The sequence below is a fragment of the Lichenostomus cassidix genome, chromosome 2, assembly GCF_008360975.1.
Source record: "Lichenostomus cassidix isolate B80296 chromosome 2, HeHo_3.0, whole genome shotgun sequence".
Classification (NCBI taxonomy): Eukaryota; Metazoa; Chordata; class Aves; order Passeriformes; family Meliphagidae; genus Lichenostomus; species Lichenostomus cassidix.
The window spans coordinates 14694844-14710961 of NC_139482.1; the positions used below are offsets into that span (position 1 = coordinate 14694844).

The window sequence follows — 16118 nt, forward strand, 5'->3', positions numbered from 1 at the left end:
GCCAGTGGTTGTAAGTCAAACTGCAGCAGTATTTCAGACAGCCATGGAAAGTATGCCTGCATTAAAACCCAGCACAAGAAACTTTAAATTCCTGACATCATGTGGCCATGCATGAGATCACTGTGAAAAGCTGCAACATTTTCTTCAGCTCTTTATTTTTGTTTCCTGAGAAGTTTGAAACCATAATCAGCAGCTTATACCCAAAGCCTAGATGTAAAGTCAGCACAGGCTGGAGTAAGTCCAGGAGTTGCATTAGTTCACAATATGCAGGAAAATAACAAAATCCTATCCAAGGAGATCCAGAGCACTAGAATGCTATTTAATGAAGGCTGAACAAAACTAGAGGAAATCTGCTTTAGTGAGGACACTATATAGCGATTTCACTTAGAAAGCCTAATTTCATTTTTATAGTCAAATTCTCACTTTTCCCCTCAAGGGTATGTGTGCATATGTGTGAAAGTATCCTATTAAACAATTTGGCATATGCAAGTTCTCAACTAGGTCCTTTTTTGAGAGCTTTTTTTGGCGAAGTATTATCATTATTTCTTGTAAGTCATTATGAGGAACTGTGTGAGAGCATCCAGTTTCTAGTATTTCAAGGGTCTGTGGGTGGGTAAAACACACCTGCATAGGAACTGGGTTTTACAGGAAGAAATGTTTCATTGGTTGGGATGGGTTTTTTTACGTTTTTTTTCATCTATTGACTATAACAAAATTTTATGTCACATAAATAAACACACAACTCACCTATCCTAACTTTTTGTCATGCAATCAGGATGCAAAGAAAAGCAGAAGTCAGGAAACTTGGTCAGTAATCTTGAAAAATTACTTCCAAAACCAGAAAGGCAGGGGGGAGAAAAAGGAGTAAACTGAGGGATGCCATGATGAATCAGCCCTAGGAATGCCAGAAATTAACATTTAGTGTGGACTGCTCTCTTGTTTTGTTTCAAACGTTGTTTCTCTGTGGAAGTCATACAGTTAGCTTTTCGAATTGGTGAAGCAAACCACTGAGGGTGTTCCACCATCACTGCTTTGTGGAAAATACCTTAATGGGAACATCCAAAAACAAACATTGTTAAATATTGTAACAAATTTATCCCTCACTACAGAAAAAGAAAACTAAGAAAACTAACATTTTATTTCTATTTCTTTATCTACAGGGCTTAACTGCTTCCATTCATAGACTCTTTTTCCCCCTTTAATATCTTATATTGTGAGAAAAATAAACAAGTGTGGGCTCCACACAGAATTTTTCAGTTTTTAAGTTTGAAGACTGCAGCAGGCCTTTTGCTTCCTTTGGGTTACCCTTTCAAAGAGATAGGGGGTGGAAAAGAAGAACTCAGAACAGATTTGGGGTCCAACTTTGTTGGAGGAATATACAGTTAATCCACTTCCATCTACTGAAATTGCTACAAATAACTTTTTTCCTCTTCCCATTTTTAATCCCATCAAGTATTATGCCAGTTAATTCTCTCTCTTTCCAAGCACTGATATTATTAATTAATCAGGATGGAGTCCTATAAATACTCTTATTTCAACTTTATAGAACCTGCTGGCTACCTCTGCCATAAATAAAAGCTACTTATACACCATGCAGCCAATATACAAAGCCCCTGTCTGTTAGAACTGAGCCATCACACTCCATTAAGCTCCAGTCAGATTACAGTTTTCCTGTAACTTGTTCCACATCAGTCTAATACTTCCACTTCTTTTTGGTCAAGTATGAAAACAATTTAGCTTCTGATATTACCTTGCCTATGAACTTGCTACAGACAGGCCATACTCAATACTGCTGATCCCTCAAGACCAGTCTTGGGGTGATCTGGTGTCCAGTTTAGGTTTTCAGGATATTTCCTGGGACTCATAAGACAGGCTATTAAAGCAGTGGTAATACTGCTGAAGTGGTAGTGGTGGAGGGCATTCACATCTAATTAGAGGTAAATTCTTGACAAATTTGAGAGCAAACCACAAAAACCTTAGCTCCAATGCTAGCTACGTGACCAAAGACTTCTGTGACTCAAGTATCCATGAAAGGGATATTTTAACACACTTCAATCTTTAAAAAGTTTCCATAAAACTACCTTCAAGTAAGCCAAGGCACAGCTACACCATATCCTACAACATCAAGGATCACAGAAGATGCTGCAGTCTCTCCCTCAGTATATCCCACTTGCTGGGCAGCTGCTCCCAATACCTGACAACATTTTTCAAACTGTTGGTTCAGCAGGTTGGAGGAAGCTGTCTTCTGGCAAAGAAAGACAAATGCTAGCACAGCTACACCCCTTCCTGGCAAGTAATTTATCTGAATTAGATTAAGCTTTTCTGACCTCCTCCACCTTCCCAGGGCTTGGGTTAAATTCCAGGGTTACCTATGCAGCCCCTGCTGTACTAACGGGACACAGCTGAGTAAACAGCTCTGCCCTCCTGCCATACAGCAGTGGGACTCAGGAAAATGAACAGGCTGCTTCCTTGGACTGCTGACACCACTCCAACAGCATCCATCCTTTTGACCATTGTAACTGATACTGGAAGTCAGTCTTGCATGATAAAGGCAGATACCATAACTTTAAAATATACACAGAGGTTAATTTAGAGGGCATTTGTACAGACAGCCCATCAAACATAACTAAGAAGTCAGATGAGCAAGCGAGAAGATTGTGACTTCTACTTTAATATGTTTAATCTTTAACGACATTGCTTTAAATATAGTATTTATCAGTTTAGGATACAGCACTACAGAAAAACATCGAAAAATTTTTTCTAAAGAGCATCTTAGAGTTCTCTGCTCTCCACAGTGTACAGTGCAATATACAGATAGTGAATGAAGCATCAGATCTGTATTGAAACCACACTGATAACACAACCTAATTCAAATCTTAGAAACAGCACACTGCCGACTCTGATAGCAGCACAAGTAAAGCATCTTGAAACCTTTTTTTTCTTTTTTTTAATATTTCAACTCTAAATTTGGCTTCTGCTTGAGGAAAAGAATAGACTTAAATAAAGCCCACAAGCATTCAGGGCTTCTTGTAAGAATAGATTTTGATCAGATTTTAGAAGTAAATACTTTGTGCTTTAAAAAAACAATAAACATTAGAAGTTTAGGGTTTTTATTTCTTTTTGCCATTATCTTTATAAATATGAACTGTGTGTTAAGTAACTTCTTAAGTTAGTTGTGTAGACTAAGGATGGCAACCAACTGACAAAGAATGCCTGAAACTAAATTTGTCTGATAAAGTTCCTTTAGATAAAACCAACAATTTGTCTACAAATAACTGAGGTGGCAATCAAGATTCTTACAAATCCTACAAAACCAAAACCTTACAGAGAGAGGACAAAGAACTGAAATTTCTTATCCCCAAGATACTGAGAACAGCCATGAGCTCATCAGGTGCTGATTTTTAAGCCTCCCCCTGTTTATCAGGCTGTAAAGTCCTTATTTCTTTCTACAGTATAACAATCATCTTCTCACCCTCCCCCCTCCACTGAAGGAATATCATACCAGCAAGCTCCTTTTTGGCAGTTCAATGCATGTCTGATTAAACAGAGCAGTTTTTCATAACTTCTGTTTAACCTTGAAATCTGCTGCTTCTATTTCAGACCTGATGAAGTGCTGGTGTGCCTGCAAGCTTGGCTCATTTTTTCCCCCCATACCAGCTGGTCTAATAAATTACCTCTTCCTAACAACCTCATGTTAGCTATGTCCTTAGATCATACACAGCTAAACACTATTATACCACTTCAAACTTGTATTAAACCATGATAAAGAGTACTGCTGGTTTAGGAAATTATTAAAAAACCAAAGTCACCCAAACTACTACCTTGAATTACAGGTAGCTACTCACCTTCCCCACTCATCACATAAATGAGGATGCAAAGGATCACTTATTAAATAGTTGCCAGGATCATGAGCATTTTCTGTTTAACCTGCTCTAAAGGTATTAAAATGTCCAATTGATATATTTTATTATAAGTTTGAAGTGACTCCAGGAATGATGGCTAGGTTCCCAAACTGTCTGCTAGAGACCATGAGCGTAAAACACACAGTTTGCATGATTTAAACTTTAAAGAAACTTTTTCACCTAATTTGAGAAAGGGAAGGGGGTGGGGAAGAGCAGTTTGTTGCAGAAAAATCACCTCTTTTCAATGCATGGGTAAAAGGTCCTTTCTTTAAGGTCCGGCAGTTGGAGGCTTAGCTCCCCTTTCAGACATGCCTTTATTTGGAAACAATGCAGAGCAGGCAGGGCAGGGCAGAGCTTTTTCATAGATGCTGCCTGGCCACATGCAAGCCAACAACAACTTGGCAGAATGAGTGGCAGCTCTGCCCAATCAATGCAGCCATATGCTCCTCCAACACAAAAACACAAGCGTGGAGTTTACGGTTTGAAAAAGCAAACAAACAAAAAAACCCTTTGTGATTGTTTATTAATCACTGAAGGAAGGAGGCGAAGACCAGAGCTCCATATAAATCCTGCCAAGCTTGAGGCTCACCCAGCTGTGCTCTTTGGGGCACAGGGCTGCCTGCAGCACTGCAGTGCAGCTGCTCTGGAGCACAAGCACCAGCTCCAGGTGAGAATGGCATGGGGACAGGAGCTCACTGAAGTGCTGACAAATGACTCTATGTAAATCTCAAACTGCACACCATCAGTGCACCAAAATGCAGGAATTTGGGGCAGATCCCACAATGGTGTTTGGTGTGGCTGTTCCAGCAATACCTGCAAGATGGCTCCTTGAGATCACATCCCCCTTCTTCCCACAGACACGGAGAAGAGACTATTTTTACACAGCTGCTGACCACTTGGACAAAAATAAATGGGAGTAAAACTTGAGGCCAGCCATCTTCCTGATACTCCTATCTCCCAGAGGCCTCGGGAACATTAGTGGCAGAGGAGACCAAGTGAGAAGAGCAGACCCCAAGAATTTGAAGTAAAAACCTGACCTCAAGTGAAAGATCAGGATCTGCTTGCATTTTCTTTCTGCACCCTGCTTTCTCTCACACCAAGAAACACTCTCAGCTACAAAAGCTGACATATCCTCAGAAATTTTTCTTTTTTCTTTCAGAGAAAGAAACTTCATCAAGTCTCTTCCATTCAGGTTTTCTTCCCTACCTTCTTCCTCTCTAGTATTGCCAAGGTCAGGTACAGGAACCACACAAAAAGGCATGAAAGAAAACAAAAAGAGGAGGTATCTATTTAAAGGTACTTTCATCCTCTTCAGAAAAAAAGTTTTTGTTCCAGAAGTTAAAGTTCACATTCTGCACAATCTTTAGCTTGTGGTATTCCCTATGCTCCTGAAGCATTGGCTCAGTGCTGTTGAACTGAGGAAACAATATCCACTTCACTGCTGATCCTAGCACTGGTGCTGGGTGGACCAAGACCACTAAGCCAGTTTCTCACCTCCAGCCTGTCCAGACAGCAGTGTTCACAGACACACCTGGTGTCTATGATAGGAACCATTCCTATCCATCCTTTGATGGACAGTTGATATGAGAAAGAAAGGGGAAATACTTAATAAACTATTGTTTTGCTAAGGAAAAGCCCAGATTTCCAACTAACAAGGTTTTCCTTTCCAGTGGACAGATTTGTGGTGAAGATTTGGCATGTGTTCAGTTCTTCCTCTGTGGCAAGTTACTTTGCTGTCTCCTGCACGGATGCAATCAGCACAACTCTGGCTGCCTGCACATGACATGCAAAAGCCTCTCGTCCACAACATTCTTGAACTTTGTTTTCCTGCAAGATGAAATACATCTTGCAGACGTATATTTCTATTTTTCTGCCTGATCTCATGTATAGAGGCCACACTGTTAAAGCATCTGTAAGCAGGAAGAAGGTGGGCAGGAGAAAGAGTTTCTGTGGCACAAGTCCCTCTTGTAGGAAAAGGGCTCAAGGCTGAGCAGTGTGGAAGAACTCATGCTTACTTAATTATGCAAACTGCAGGATTAGGTAAGTGATAAATATGCTTTCCTCTCAGAGGACTCTGAAGGCCTCTGTCAAAAACACAGCCTGTGTTTTACACCCAAAAGTAGACACTGCCTCTTTAGCCACCCTACAACATGGGCTGCTGAGGTTAATAAAGGATTTTCCTCCTCTCAAAATTGCATCACATCTCACTAGACATTACCATTTTCCTGTTGCACTCCCTGAATTGATGAGAGCTCTTGGAAGTATTATTTCTGATAAAGTGCATTTCAAAATCTAAGACTTTCTGCATATTCATGGTCACAAAGCATCTCTATTAGACTGACTGGCTGCTGAAGAGTTGCCTCTTAAGAAGAAAGACTTCAATTTCAAAGCAAGTTGGAATGATTTTCTAAATCATCCTAAACCTTCAGAAACTATTTAACATTTTGAGATTCACAGTTGTTTTCAGCCCTTTTACTTGGATTTAAGAACTGCTTCTTAACATGTTAACAGTGGTTTTTTCAACTGTTTCTTGGCCAAGCAAATAATTGGTTTAGATTTTAACTTTCTATAACATCTGAAACAAAATTTCAAGTATTATTTTGTTCCTCTTCCTCCTACAGATTGTGCCATTAAAAGGGTCCTGTGGTACAAATTTTGAGTCAAGAAACACAGTAATGTGCTATTCCTTTTCACCCTTTCTATTTAAGAAAGAAAATATTAGAAGTGGAACAGTAACATTAATTTCAGTAAAATCCTACAATTTAGAACTTTAACTGGCTAATTCCAGGGTAGCTATACTCATGTTCAGTAGTCTTGCCCATTGCACTACTACAAGAACATAGGAAGAGTCACAGAATATTCTGAAGGGACCCACAAGGATCATTGAGTCCAACTCTTAAAGTGAATGGCCACAAAGGGTATGAACCCACAACCTTGATGTTATTAGTACCATGCTCTAACCAAGTCAGCTAATAAATACCAGGGACTGGCATTGGCATCTCTCCTAAAGTTTTAATCAATGCTGTAAAAAAATGCAATACCAACTGATTGCTACCTTGAGTAAGTAAAGTTAGGGAAGTATTAGTATACCCTGCAATAAGGCTAGTGAACACTACAGAACTACTACAGATTGCATACAACAATTGGCAATTTTCAAGAGAGCCACCACAGCAGGGCAGCCCAGTCCTGCAGAGCACTTCATGACAAGTGAGTGAGCCAGAAACTGTGATCAATTCAGTGACAAAAATAAGCTCAAAAGACATGAACAGCAACTCAGCTACTAGAAGCTGATTTATTTCCACAGTTGCTGGATGTAAATACTTCCTCTTCCCTGCACTGCTAGACTTTCAGTTCAAGGAATATATATTAAGAGATACTACATATTAAGAGAACTTACATCCAACACTGTGGCTCCCTCTGATTGTTGTATTGTGTTAGAGCTGTTGTGAGAGTATGTTCAGCCTAGTTAGCCAAGAACTTTACCACCTCTATAATTAACTCTGGAATCTGACATCATCATCCCCTCAAGGTTCTCTTAAAATTTTAATAGCCTGGTTGATGAATATTCATTTGCCAGCATTACACTTCCCGGGATTTATGAAAACGCAATGGCATGTCAGTGCTCAAAGAGGTTCTATTATTTCTGCTTCTTCCTTAGCATATTTATTACAAGTCAGAAAGTGCATCAAGCCTGCAGTTGGTGCAACCATCTGGGTGGTTTCATAGAGATTAACTGGCACAGCAGACACTGAGTGCTGCTGCTAAGGGTGCCTATTAATCCCTCCAGTGGATGTGATGCTTCTTCACAAGCCTCATTGGTTCTAGGCTATAAAACCTGTTTCTTCCTTATCTCCTCCTTTTTCTCTCCTCCTACGTGACACTGCAATGACAAGCCAAGCACACGACAGCCAGCTGTTCAAAGGCTGCTCCTATGCAAGAGAACAGACACCCAAACCACAGAGTTTATCAGATGTGTGCACCAATTATTCCCCACAGTCAGCTTGTTTCAGCAAGTGCTACAAGGCAGATGGAACTGGCACAGTGCAACAGCTAAATAAACTTTGTGACACTTTGGTCCATTACCAAGAGACATAATCAGTTGTTCTGTATCAACATGTACAATTTGTTTGACAGTTTTTCGTGTTTTCCAGATTGTGACTGAGCTGAAGTTTTAGGCTGCTGGCTTGGACATTACTGTGTGTCACAGACACAAGACCCACCCACCCCCAGCTGTGAAGCATCTCCAGTTCTCAAAGGAGAGATCAATAAACATCCATAATGCAGGTAGATCAAAAGCTCCTATGAATTTAAATAGGGCAACAAATATTTAGAGCACAGCTTGTAAGAAATGTGAAATTCAAGGCTACATTAAATGTAGGTGTGTATTAAGCCAGCAGCTTCCTCCCAATAATTATGCAAACTGTAAAGCAAAACTAGAAAGCAAAATAGTGTCATTTCTTCTATATATTGCTTATCTATGTTTCTCCTTTGTCAGCAGAGAGGCAGCTCAGCAAAGCCTAGAACTACTTTTGTCATTTCCTGGCAAAACCAATTTAGTTAGAACTTTCTGAAGTTACTGTCAAACCTTACCTTAGAACAATTGATGCAATTATGTGATTTTCACCTCAGCACTACTGCTTCAGAACAAACAAGGTAAGAGGCTTGATCTGTCATAAATGAGCATTTCAAGCTTCTGATTTCTGTTTCTGCTCCAAATATTTACAGAACAATGAAAAGCTCTCAGTTTGGAAGAGTAATTTCCAACAGTGCCATTTGGCAAATGCAGTATTTAAAGGCATCTCCAAAGAGAACCTCTAGACTACTCAGCAGGAAAAAAAGAAAAGAGAAATATAAACAAAGAATTACAATTAATAAAAAAAGGATATAATCCCTGAAGGGAAAGGAAGGAAAAATTAGAGATCAGCAACTCAAACAGTGAAGAAAAAAGGTCAGAAGTCCTGAAGGATGTAATCATGAACCCATTTTAAAAAGGGAAAGGCTAAAACTGTGACTGATACAATGGCCTATGGGCCAATCCAGAAAGGATGAAGTACCATAAATCAAATGGCTTTATAGAATGTCATTGCTTGCAATTTTTGACTCGATTCTTCCTCTAGCTCCCAGGTCACAGCTTTGGCCAGACACTGCGTTTGGGAAGACTATAGCAAATTCCTACCAAAACCTGGGGAAAAGCTTTGCACTGCAGGCAGTCCTGGACACTGCTCAGGGTACAGCAAGCACACATCACTGTGGTTGAATTACAGTATTTCTGTTTGCTTCTGCAGAGAAACCAGCTTATTTGGTCTTGTTTTTTAGCTTCCTAGCCTTCTTTGGGGAGGGAATAATTTATACTATGTCTTAGAACACAAAGACCTATTGTCAAAGTCACAAGCTGCCTGTTTGCCCTAACTGGGAGAGATCCTTTGTGGTAGAGGGGGAAGGGGAACCTTTCACTTGGACAGGATGTCCTTTAGAAGAAGAATGTTTTGTTGTTTTTAATTATTACAGTTTTTTTATTAAGCAACAGAAGTTTAAAATAATTTACTTCAAGAACCTCTGAGCCAAAAGCTTGATTGTTGCTTTGCTGAGAGCTACAAAAGTAGGTGAAAAAACCCAAACTGAGTTTGGCCTGCAGAACTCTACCACCACCACCATCACCCCCCTTTATTTATTTATTTTTAGTGGCTTGCCAGTTAAATCTCTCTAGACTACAATGAAACCAGGTTTGGGTAGCTGTCAACCCTTAAAGCTAAACAGCTACAACACTTGGCAGGTGGTTTTAAGACTTTTAGCTACGAAGAAAAACATAATAGGCTGGATAAAGTGAATGCCCAATTTTTTTTTGGCGCCCAATACTCTTGTAAGATATACAGCCATGCTGGCCAGCTTCAGGGTCCTGAATTATGTAAATATTCCCAAACACATTGAGCTTGTCTGCCTTGCTGGACCACCCACTGGGAGTATAACTTGATGGCCATGGGAACAGTACCACTAACTATATTGTTTTTTACTGAACTCTACTGAATACACTTAACCTCCAGTGAACTGACAAAATTACTCCTCTGTGGAGGAAGATCCACACATGTCAGCCCAGCAGGAGTTGCAGTCAGGCATCCTTTTGCAGGCAGAAGGGCACATCTCAGCTCCATAGGCTTTCATGGTTAGTTTTCACCCACCAATTTAGCAATATTCAAGGACCACACTTGTGCTTTGCTCCCCTGCTAACAGTGAAAGTATTTAACACAAAAAAATCTCTGTTTGTGGAAGCAACATAGACACCAGAAAACTTCAACTAATTGCTACATGACACAAGAGAGAAGCAATTCAGAAGTGTTAATCAGCCTGAAGCTCATTTCATCTCAAACCATTCATCAGACTCTGCAGTTGAGCAGCAGGTTGTGTTTCACAGACTGAATCAAAGATATGAACAAGGAGTAAAACACCCCCAGGTACCAGAGGAGGCATTGTCAGGGTACAGGTCATGTAAGTGAAGTCATGTTGAGAATGAGCCATTTACACCTCCTGGGGTGTAATCCCATGATGCAACACCTAGATTAAATCTCAGACTATTACCCCAGCATATCAACCCTGTCTGCTCCCAGCAGAGGTGACTGGAGTTCCTGTTTAAACTAGCTCATTTATCCAATAAAGACAGTAGAAACAAAAAATGAGAGAGCGCCTCTTGTGACTCTTAGGGATGGTGCTGTGCAGGGCCAGGAGCTGGACTCAATGAGCCTTGTAGGTCCCTTACAACTCAGCATCTTCTGTGACTCTTGAAGTGCTTCCCTTGAAGACACCTCTACCTTTCCATCCCAAAGCCTGGTCTCTAAGCCTTGATCCCTTTCAACTCCTGCTTTTCTCCTCTGTCTCTCCAAAGTATTGCACAGGGAGGAAGTGGCCTGCTGTGGAAGGCTGCTTGTGACATCAGAAGTACAAGAAAATGAGCCTAATAGTTTTTGATTTACCTGAAGTGTTTGCTGAGAAGAATATGTGTGGAGCCACATTTTCTCTGACAATTAACTTCCATGGAGTTGTGCTGTCATGACATTTCATGGTCTACATTCAGTTTCTCACAGGCACTGGAAGCCACTCATAAAATTCTACTAAATTACTGGCCCCTACATTTAAATCAAAAATATTTGTCCATTCAATATTTCACTAGAAATGTGCTACTTCTATGCTGGCTTCAATCAAGCTGTAAAGTACTTGTGATATCAAATATAAGTCTTTCATAGCTGCAATTCAAAATTATGCCCCAATTTTACTTATAACTATTTTTACCTAAGTCCAAACAAGCCAGCACAGGCAGTATATGAGCTTTGGTCATTTGAGACAAAAGTTTACACATAAATCAAAAGTGCAGAGCCAATTAATTGCAAGCAGAAGACTGTTCAAAATTAAGTCCTCATGACACTCTTCCAGAAGCACGACACAGAGGCAAGTAGATCATGGGCAGTTTTAACATTGGGCTACAAGACACAGCAGTAAACTTGGTCCAAAAATCAATACAGTGTCTTAAAAAAGGAGAACTTCTCTTTTGCATAAGAATATTAGCCCAACACTCGCACAACACATTTTCCTACCTATCTTACCACCATTGTCTTGAGTCTCTAAATCAAGCAACTGAGGCAATCACGAGCACAGTATGACAGACCTCACATCACAAACATTTAAATGTTGACATCCCACCTCATGAGGTGAAAGCAAAGCACTGAGGAAACTCACAGAGCTCACAGGCCCTCCAGTTTTTGTCTCTTCTCCTACCATCTAGCCCGAGCCACCATAGTGTCACTCACCTGTCCTACATGTTCACTCCCACACTGAGCACTTCTTTGCAAACCCTGACGCTTCCTCTGCTGCTAATTCAGCACCCACACTGACACATCCATGGTGAGCAGGTCTGGGCAACCCACAGGGCTTGAGAGGAAGGGAAAAAAACTTCTGACAGAGCAGGTCCCTGATCTGTATGGTCGTGTAGCCAATTGATGCTGTTGGAGAGAGTGGTTCTGGAGCAAACTGGCAATGGAGAGACAAGTGGGAAGGATTCCTAAAGTGATATTTTAAAGCAAGGTTGCCACTTTCACTATTCCTACCTGCCAATCCAAACCATCAGCTGCGTAAAGTAGTCAGAAGAACAAGCCTGGTAACCTTGGCCTTAAAGATTTGCAGAACATGATCCAGTAGGTATGCTGCAGTGTCTAACATAAGTGGACAGCAACCATCATTCCTGACAATAGTAGGAAAGGATGGGACTGGCCTCACCAGACAGTATGCAATTTCCTAGCTATTAACAAAAAACTGAGGAGACCTTATTTTGAAACTTACCCCCCTGAAGCCTGAATCCACTCCAAGACAACCTTAAACACAAGGCCTGAACAGCAAGGCTGCTCTTGGCCTCTCTTGTTTAAAGCAGAGCAGCTATGAAGAACACAAAGTTTCATCCATGATTTTATGGGTTTTTTTCTTCAATTAGTAATTGCTATGAATCCTAGTTAATATGTCTGGAACACATTACTTGCTCAGAGAACAAAATGTTGGACAGAAGTGTCGATACTATGTTTTCTCCTTTGACTTAACCCTTAAAAACCTTTGTAGCCAACAAATACACATAATCCAAATAGCCAGTAACACAATTAACACCAGAAAATGTAAGCCTCTATGACTCATTCTGAGTACATGCCAGGATGGATCATTTTTCTTTGCCCACCTAAACATAGCTCTTACACAGAAAGGGTTTGTGACTTCATCTAATGACTGAACAGCAAAGGCTTCCAGCCTCTGATCAGAAGAGAAATGCCAACCATTTGCATATACAGGAGCTTTTTTCTAACTTCATAACTTTCAGTTCCTTTCAGAGTTCCTCTGATCCAAACATTTATCTCTTAGCTGGCACACTATGCTGTAAAGGAGTATGCAATCATCAAACCTATCCTTTCAAGCTCTGATGTACTTCAAGACAACCAATTCTTTGCTACCTTTTCAAAGAACTTAACCTAACCAGGTTTTCTACACTTAAACATGCCACCTCGTTAAGATCTCCATCTGGACAGGTCACTCTTCAGATACACACAGCAATCAGGAGCCCTGATGAAGACCTGGTATAGATTCCTACATTCCAATCCTGCTGGCACCAGCATTGAGCCTGCCTGGCCCTTCACTGCACAGCTCACAGCTGCTCAAAGGGGCAACACGTTTGTGTAAGTCTGTTTGCCCTCTACAGACATTTATACACACATCTACCTGCCTGATCCACACTCCTCCAAAATCCTTGGGACATGTCAAACGTAGATTTACATGGTATTTCATAAAATTTACCTTTGTCAGCATACGTGGTTAGTTCAGTTAGTTCTTATTGCTCTGAATAAGCCAAAGGACCCTTATCCTTTCTAGAAACATCAACAAGGGGGAACAAAAAAAAAAATCAAAGTTATCCACACATTAAATACAAACCATTTTGGTAAACAGATGTTTCTTCCACAAGTGTTCTAATTGACTAATATTTTGGGTACATAACCATTCTAGTCAATCATCACAGTCCTAGATGATTGCTACATAAAGCAGAATTGACCACAGGAAAACTCCAAATGGTTTTGTTCATTCTCAGTACAGTTGGTTGACTGAAAGTGCAATGTTGATTTTTTGCAGAGTTACAGTTTCCAATAATTCCACATATAAACTGACAAAGCATTTTGACAACAGCAAAACCACATCTGTCACAATTACATTTGTATCATACCTTTACATATCTGTGCAATGACAAACAGAGTAATTTAGTATGTAGAGCTCTATAAACAAAACACATTCTATACTGTTTTTAAAGTACAGTTAAAGGGATGGAAGTAAGAAAAGATGGGAAACTTCAACCTGAGAATTTTGTATTTAAATCTGTAATTCAGCCTTTAAAGACCTGAGTTAATTTTGCAGGTATGAAGTTGCCCATTCTAAAACTCAGCCTCCATCTAAAAATGCAGTTTCCTTACTTGCCAAGCCAACCCTCACTATCCTATCAGAATGAAAGGATGGGAGTTGAGCTGTGTTTTTGAAGTGTACAACTGTGTACAATTCACACAGCTTTTCCTGAGTACAACTCAGGGAGTTAGCATATGTTTCTTATCTGAAACAGGTTAGTAAAAACTAACTCTAGGGCATGCAGTAAGCTTTATTTGCCTCAGCTTCAAGTTGCTTAGAATTACCAACACTGAAGCCTTGAGTCTGCTCTTCAAATGAATTATATACTCTGGATGTTTGACTACAATAAGAAATACATCATTCAAGGTTAGCTTTACTCACTGCAAAAAAAAGCTACTTCTCTTCACAATGAAGAGGTAAAAAAGTGAAATCTGTGCTGCTGGAGCAACAATTGTGTCAGTTATTCAGCTCCAGTTGCCAATGTTAAAACATCTGGCAATTTATTTTTATTGGAACTGAAGGCAGGCAGGTGTTACAATGACTGACACCAAAGCCAAGTGAACCCAGGTCTCAACTCCCAGACCTAACTTGTGGCTACAGGGTTAGCCTTACCAAACCCTAGACACCACTGGAATGGCAACAGCTGCCTGAAATGGTGCTTTCAGTAGGATTTCACCTCACTTTCAGGGCCAGTTGCCACTTAAGAGAAAATGACATTGAAATACTGTCCATTTTTCACTCTAATATAAACAGTTGGGGCAACTATTTTCTAAGAGTTAAAGGGTTATTCTAGCTGTCTCTAAGGCTTAACTGGGCTTCTTGTCAGAAAGGGCGAGATTGAAAAAGTCACATGTGAGGCACATATGACTTGCATATTCTCTAGATCATTTGGTGCAACTGTTTTGAAACATTAATCCACACTCCTTTATCCTTCTGCAGAGAGCTAATAGGAGACAGTGCTACCTTTGTTTTGTTTTAGGGAGTAGACAGTAATTTTGTCTAAATCTACAGCTGATATAACAGAGCAAGAATGAAATCCTGCACATCTTTCCTGACTGCCAAGAATATTACAGGTATAAGCCATAAGGAGCACATTTGGCAGTCATTAGCTCCATGGAAATATTATTTACTTCTCACAGTACTTTGGCACACAATCTCTGGACTAACACCTGAATATAGTCCCTTTGTAACAGACACTGGTAACACCATGGCATTTTTTGGCGTCAAATGGCACAGTTCTGTCAGGAAATTGCACACTTCCTTCATAATGGACTGATGGAGCCTCAAGTTGCTTTAGAAATGTATCTGGCCTTAAATATTATGACACATGATGCTTGATCTCCAAGTCCCTCGTGATGTTTTTTTGCATACATGAAGAGAGACATGCCTGGAAAACCAAATTATTTTAATCTGGGTCTTTGAAAATAGACTTTACAGATTTTTTTTTAGCTCTGAAAACTGACATCATTAGAACAAAGAGAGACCATTCCATCAACTAAATCCAAAAAAATCAGCAAAGAGTTAATGCATAATTGTTGCACCCTCTCTACTGAAAGACTCCCTTCAACACACCACCACGTGAATCAGTGACATCAGAAGCATTTTTATCACCAGTTACCCAATGCATTCTTATCTGCTTAAGGCAGACTCCAAGTAGGACATGTTTTGCTCATTAAAAATCACGACCTTCCAATGTGTCTATTAACTCTAAAGTGTCTAGCTGGGAATATAGCAAAATCAGTGAGTAAATAAGGTGAGACCATTGCGCACATCAATTCCTTTGCAAATTCCCTATTCTCCTCCAGTAGCCAAATGGAGGCTTCTCCATGGAGAAACAGAAGTCAGAAGCTTTTGCATTCAGCAAGAAAAACACTGCAGACTGCAAGGCCTCTGCAAAGTGAATAATCTCAGCCACCCTCTTACTGCAAACTATTCCACAGCTTTTGCCTCCTGAAAATTACAGTGTAATTTCCATCCACAATAGCAAACACATGTTGGAACAAACATGAACTCAAACAATGGCAATTTAAACTAAATAAGCTAGTGCAATTTTCTCCTCTGTTCATTATATTAAAGGTTTCATAGACAAGAACTGATCTTGTGAACATGTTCTAAGAAAGTAAAATGGCAATGATGCATTTAAAAAACCCCAAAACCACAAACCACAAATTTCACACATTCTTAATCACCTATTGCATAAAAAATATATTAAACTATATACAACTTTCAAACCACTTAACATAAACCTAGACAAGAGAAACCTCAGCTCATACTGTGTTATAATGTGTAAGACAGGCATTTTCCAAA

General features: G+C 39.9%; 1 protein-coding gene across 19 annotated transcripts in view; it reads right to left on the reverse strand.

The window, feature by feature from the left end:
• The window catches only part of SVIL (supervillin), a 135006-nt gene that overhangs the window by 80185 nt on the left and 38703 nt on the right, over positions 1–16118 (reverse strand). The gene's annotated exons all lie outside the window — the stretch shown is intronic.